Here is a 6,000-nt window from a genome sequence, read left to right as displayed (position 1 = left end):
GCTTTAAAATGTAATATCGGAAATTATCGGAGGTTTTTTTTTTGGCTTGGTGCACTAATTGTAAGTGTATCTTGTGTTTTTTATGTTGATTTAATTAAAAAAAATACCGTAAGCATTTATCGGCCGATATTATCGGAGGTTAGACAAAGCTCATATCAACCTAATCCAAAAATGTCAACATGGAAGTCATGCCATGTTATTGTGGTGATATACAGTGGGTGCATGTGTTATTTTTATTTTATTTTTGAAGTTGCGTTTGTATTATGCACTGCAGGCAATTTATTCCAAAAATGATGTCGACAATGTTTAAAAAAAAATAAAAAAATAAAAAATAATGTTACTTAGTATTGAGTGCTAAGGGGGCCCCCCCTCCCCTCCCGTGTTGCCGCTCCTGAGAACGATGAAGAGGAGAGACGCACTCCCTTTGTGGTGCACGGCCAAGCGAGGAGGCGCCTCTGCTGGCGTCCTGGGCCAATGGCGCGCGGCGCAGCGTGGTCGCAGTGGGCGCGCCTGACCAATGGCGCGCAGGCCCCCCTCCCCGGCTCACATGACGCCTTTTTCTATACGTTCTCCCTCCTCTCGGCTCTCAAACGCGGCGAGCCCGGGCATCGATGCAGACCTGACACCGGCTACAACCGGACGTCCAGCTTTCTCCCGGTGTTGACAAGCTATCTGCTTTTCTTTCCTTTAACAAAAAAAACAAAACAAAAGAAAGAAAAGCCACACGAAGATGCGCACGATGACTCTCACACGCCCGAGGAAGGACGCACTTTTTCCGCCAGCAGACGACCGGAGAGACGCCAAAAAAAACAAAAAAAAAAAAAAAAAAAAAAAAAACGCCCATAAGTTGCCGAATTGAACCGTAAGTAAAATATTCTTATTATTCATTCATTAATATTTATCAACACTATATAGACTTCTTTTTTTTTCATTTTAAATGGCATGTGGCACTTTTTCCTAAGGAAAACAAATAAACATTGCAAACTATTATGAAATAATATTGTGTATTATATGACACCTTTCTTTGTGCACCCACATAAATGTTCTCTTTGTGATGCATGCAAGTGGGGGGTTAGGAGGGGAGGGGGGGGGGCGAGGGGGTGTCTGTCTGCACAGCGCCATAGCATGAAATATAGATAAAAAAGCACACGGGTAAACCCGATGACCCTGTCTGGCTGGCTGTGCACCCGCCTCACATGGCTCAATGAGGACAATTAGGGAGGGGTGGGGGGGGGGGCTGCATGGGAGAAGTGTGGGGAAGAAGAAGAAGAAAAAAAAAAAATGGAGTTCTTGAAGGACTCTGCGAACATGGGCCGCCACTTCACTTCCACCCTCCCCGGGGCGGGATGAGGATGGACGCCCCACAACGTTGTGTTCCAAAAAAGAATACACTACAGAAATCCAGGTGCAAACGTGCCATTCCCATTCCACAGACCCACCCTAGAGAGGTCATGTCACTCCCAGAACCTCTTTATTGATTGGGAATTGGCGGGGTCATGGCATTTTTTTTTTTAATGTTTTTTTTTTGGGGGGGGACTCAGAAGTGATGTGTTTGTGAATTTTGAGGGGAAAAAAAACTGGGTTGTGCACAATCTAAGCGAACGGGGCTTTTGATGTTCCCTGAAAAAGGCGTCAGATGGCTTTAATTAGGACCTGTAAAATGTGTCTCGGAGGCGGAGCCACCAAGGAGAGGAACTGATAAAAAAAAGACAGGAGAGGGGGGGAAAGAAAGAAAAAAAACGCAACACGGAATGTCACTTAGGCATCTTATCAAATTTTCATAAGCCGACTTTTCCCCCCCCCCCTCCCTTGTATGTAGGCAACACTCTTTGTCTGCTAGACCCCCACACACCCCCCTCCAACACCAAACTACCGCCTACAGTCTCTCCAACTAAGACACCTGAAGGCGAGACATTAATGATCAAGAGAACTTCCCGTCTGGCTTCCTTTTTTTAAAAAATTTTTTTTAAATGTCGTCCCTCCGGCCCGCACGTTCCCCGTCCGTACTTTGTTGTTTGGGATTCGGGTGTGCAAGTTTCCACGCGATTGGCGGGCTCCATCTGGTGGAGCGCCAAATAATAACCCGATAAGTATTCTAATGACGCGACTCGTTACAATCCGACGACTGTAGGGCCATAATAAACAATCGAGACACTGTCATTTCGATCACTCGTGGAAATGTTCCTGTGTATTCAAACACAGTGTGACTGTTACAGCGGCCAAAAGTACTACGTATACTTGTTAAATAAAACCTTGTTTTTAATGAATGCTTAGGTCTACTATGCTACTGTGCTTTAATATTGGTCATTATGGTGGTACTTGGAGAGTGTTTGGTAAAAATAAAAATAAAAAGTTTGAGAATTGCTGGTGTGGACGACACGGGTGTCGGATTGGAGGGCGGGTGACTCACACAGCTGCAGTAAGGAAACATCAAAGACTCCTTCTTGGCGTGCGTTTCGTCGAACGAGATTGAGCACGGCACCTGTGATCAGGGTGTGATGTCGTCCTATCCTCATGAGAACCGGCGTCCTCCGCAGTGTCCTCTTTACGTGTAACTCGTGACGAAAGGAAACCCCGCGGCGCCTCGATTCCAAGAGCGTTCGGAGATTGGCGCCGTCTCGATACTTTTGAGCTAGGAGCGAAAAATTGGAGTTACGAGCATCAGTTGCCGTGGCGAATGCCACAGTGGACCCGCCCGAAACGTCCGGTCTCACCCGCGAGCACAGCTGGGGGGGCGACGGTTTTCCAAGCATGGCAAGGAAGAAAGTGGGTGTGAGAGAATCACGAGCATGACACCATCAGGCACAAAACATTGATTATACATGCATGTCCTTTCAAACTCACTTCGCAAAATAGTTGTATTAGTAAATTGAGTCAACGCGGAGGCTAACGTTAAAATATTTTAATGTAATATATAAATAATGACCTACTCAGTGGTTAGAGTGTCCACCCTGAGATCGGTAGGTTGTGAGTTCAAACCCCGGCCGAGTCATGCCAAAGACTATAAAAATGGGACACATTACCTCCCTGCTTGGCACTCAGCATCAAGGGTTGGAATTTGGTGGTTAAATCACCAAAAATTATTCCCGGGCGCGGCCACCACTGCTGCTCACTGCTCCCCTCACCTCCCAGGGGGGTGATCAAGGGTGATGGGTCAAATGCAGAGAATAATTTCGCCACACCTAAAGTGTGTGTGACAATCATTGGTACTTTAACTTTAACTTTAAATCAACGTTGTTGGTTGGGAAATGACCAAATTTCAATGGTCAAATAAATGTCGGAATCAGACATTGAATAAACGTCGTTGTATTTTGTATTGCAGAATATTGGTGGAGATATGACCAAAAATTCAATGGTCAAATCGACGTCAGAACCCAACATTGATTAAACGTTGTTAAAAAGTGTGTTGTTTCAACGTTGGGTTTGAGTTGCTCAACGACAGGACCTAATTCAACAACTTCTCAACTTGTGCCTGCTTGGATGTTGAAGCAGAACGAGTCCATAATAATCATGTATCCAAACGGTGGACTTTTATCCATGAAAATATGGAGAGGCTGCGGATGCAAGTCCACTCTTCAAGATAAATGCTGAACATTATTATAACGTGACTTCATAAAACTACCGTCTATTGCAGTGGTTCTTAAACTTTTATTTTTATTTTTTTACCAAGCACTGCCCCAGAAAACACCCGGCTCTCCAAGTACCAACCATAATGGCCAACATTGAAATGCAGTAGCGTAGTAGGCCTAAGTGTTCATGAAAGACAAGGCAGAGGTATATTGAGTATTTTCTCCCCCCCCCCCCACACACACACACACACACACACAGTTTGAACAGTAACACTGTGTTTGAATATAGTAAAACAAAACACTGTACTTGAATCCCATCAACTAGAGACAGCATAAGTCCAGCCCATGCGTTAAGTTGTGAGTTCAAACCCCGGGCCGAGTCGTACCAAAGACTATAAAAATGGGACCCATTACCTCCCTGCTTGGCACTCAGCATCAAGGGTTGGAATTGGGGGGTTAAATCACCAAATATTATCCCCGGGCGTGGCCACCGCTGCTGCTCACTGCTCCCCTCACCTCAACAGGGGGTGATCAAGGGTGATGGGTCAAATGCAGAGAATCATTTCGCCACATCTAGTGTGTGTGTGACAATCATTGGTACTTTAACTTTAACATCATTAGCGTCACAAAATGCTCTTTTTGTTTCTTTGGTATTTCTTTGCTTGTCCTTTCTTTAAAATAGACGTTTAATATTAGAGTTATTATTTTTGTAAACAGCCTAATGAGCAGCACACTTGCAGTATAAATCATTATTTCTGACTGAAGAACTCAGCTTTATTGTCAGTTAACAGGTTGAAAAATACCTGAAGATGAATTTAATACGCTCTATAATCCGATAAGTGACTATTTTTGTAGTCAAAAATGGGTAAAATGGTCTTTTGTTTGTCCTGTTACAAATGGAACATGTTTCATGTTCAATTTGGGCTGGGTTGCTCTGTTACGTTTTTTGGACATCACTACTTGCCGTAGTTTTGAAGCAATGCATGATGGGAATCCGGATGTTTTGTGTCAGTGTATTAACTGGAATAAACACTCGCTGAGAAATAGCTCCGTGCCTGCCTACTTTATGGGTTATAGATAAAGCTATGGATAACGGAGACATATATAATAGTCTCCTTTTCAGTTTTTTTTTTTTTGATTGACTGATTGAAACTTTTATTAGTAGATTGCACAGTACGGTACATATTTCGTACAATTGACCACTAAATGGTAACACCCGAATAAGTTTTTCAACTTGTTTAAGTAGGGGTCCACGTAAAGCAAGGGTGTTGAAAGTGCGGCCTGGGGGACATTTGCAGCCCGCAGCTAATAGTTTACCGGCCCGCCACACATTCTGGAAATGCTATTGCAAAAATAAAAAATAAACATTACAAAAAGTGGAATGAGGTGAAATCTAACTAAAAAAAGTTGCAATGTTGACACAAAGCTGCCATGCAGGCTGCTTTTTTTCTTTTGTTTATCTTTCTTTTTCTTTTTTTTGCCATTGCTTAAAAAAAAAAAAATCAATGTTATAATGAATTATTGACCTATTCAAGGCTCCAATTATTTCAAATATTTCACTTTAAAATGTTTTATGTGGAAAATATTGCATATATTGTGTGTTTGCCATACAAAAACATCAACGTTTTCTTTGACAAAAGAGCATAAAACAAACAAAATAATAGTTCAAACGTAAAATTGACAGATATATCTGAAGTTGATCTCGTAACTTAAGTGTTGAAAGTTAAAAAAAAAACTAATACAAATGTATCACTTTGAGTGGGGCACCTTTTGTATCCTAAATATATTTAATGGGATTTTATTTATCTTTTCACTGTGATTTCTCAAAAATAACAATGAATTAATATCAATGGTGTCTTGCATTATTGATGTTGTTAAGGCTCTAATTACTTCACATCAAACATTGCTTTTTGAATGTTTTGGGCAGTGGGGGAAATACAGCATATTTCAGTTTTATTATAAAAAACAAAGTTGTCTTGAGAGAAAAGGCATAAAACCTTTTTGGTTTTTTAAATTTTCTATCAACCTGAAGTTGATATACTGTAGAGATTTACTGTAAGTGTTAAATAAAAAATAAAAAAATAATAATTTGAATTGTTTTTAATATTTTAATAACTTGGACCCTTTATGGTCTCCGGGAGCCATAAAGGTAAAAAAAAAAAAAAAATCCATATATTTTGTTATGATTTGAAAATGAAAACGATCAAAATGGCCCCCACAGGCTTTAATTTTTCCGTATGCGGCCCTCAGTAGAAAAAGTTTGGACACCCCTGACGTAAAGCAATTCCTGATACAAACACAGTGTTTCCCACACATTCATTTATTTGTGGCGGCCCGCCACGAAAGAATTACATCCGCCACAAATAAAAATAAAAAAATTAAAAAATGTTTTTCTTTTTTTTCCTGTCCAGCTTCTCAGGCAAATCATATA

The 6,000-nt window shown here is 41.3% G+C and overlaps 1 long non-coding RNA gene across 1 annotated transcript in view; it reads left to right on the top strand.

Annotated features, from left to right (window-relative positions):
- Positions 1-556: 556 nt before the first annotated feature.
- Positions 557-6,000, top strand: part of LOC133635175 (uncharacterized) — a 78,035-nt gene continuing 72,591 nt past the window's right edge. The window contains exon 1 of the long non-coding RNA XR_009822028.1: positions 557-862. This is a non-coding gene — a long non-coding RNA (uncharacterized LOC133635175). The remainder of the gene's footprint in view (positions 863-6,000) is intronic.

The sequence above is a fragment of the Entelurus aequoreus genome, linkage group LG19, assembly GCF_033978785.1.
Source record: "Entelurus aequoreus isolate RoL-2023_Sb linkage group LG19, RoL_Eaeq_v1.1, whole genome shotgun sequence".
In the NCBI taxonomy this organism is placed as follows: Eukaryota; Metazoa; Chordata; class Actinopteri; order Syngnathiformes; family Syngnathidae; genus Entelurus; species Entelurus aequoreus.
Note: the sequence above shows the minus strand (reverse complement) of the source record. Positions and strands in the feature narration are given on the sequence as shown.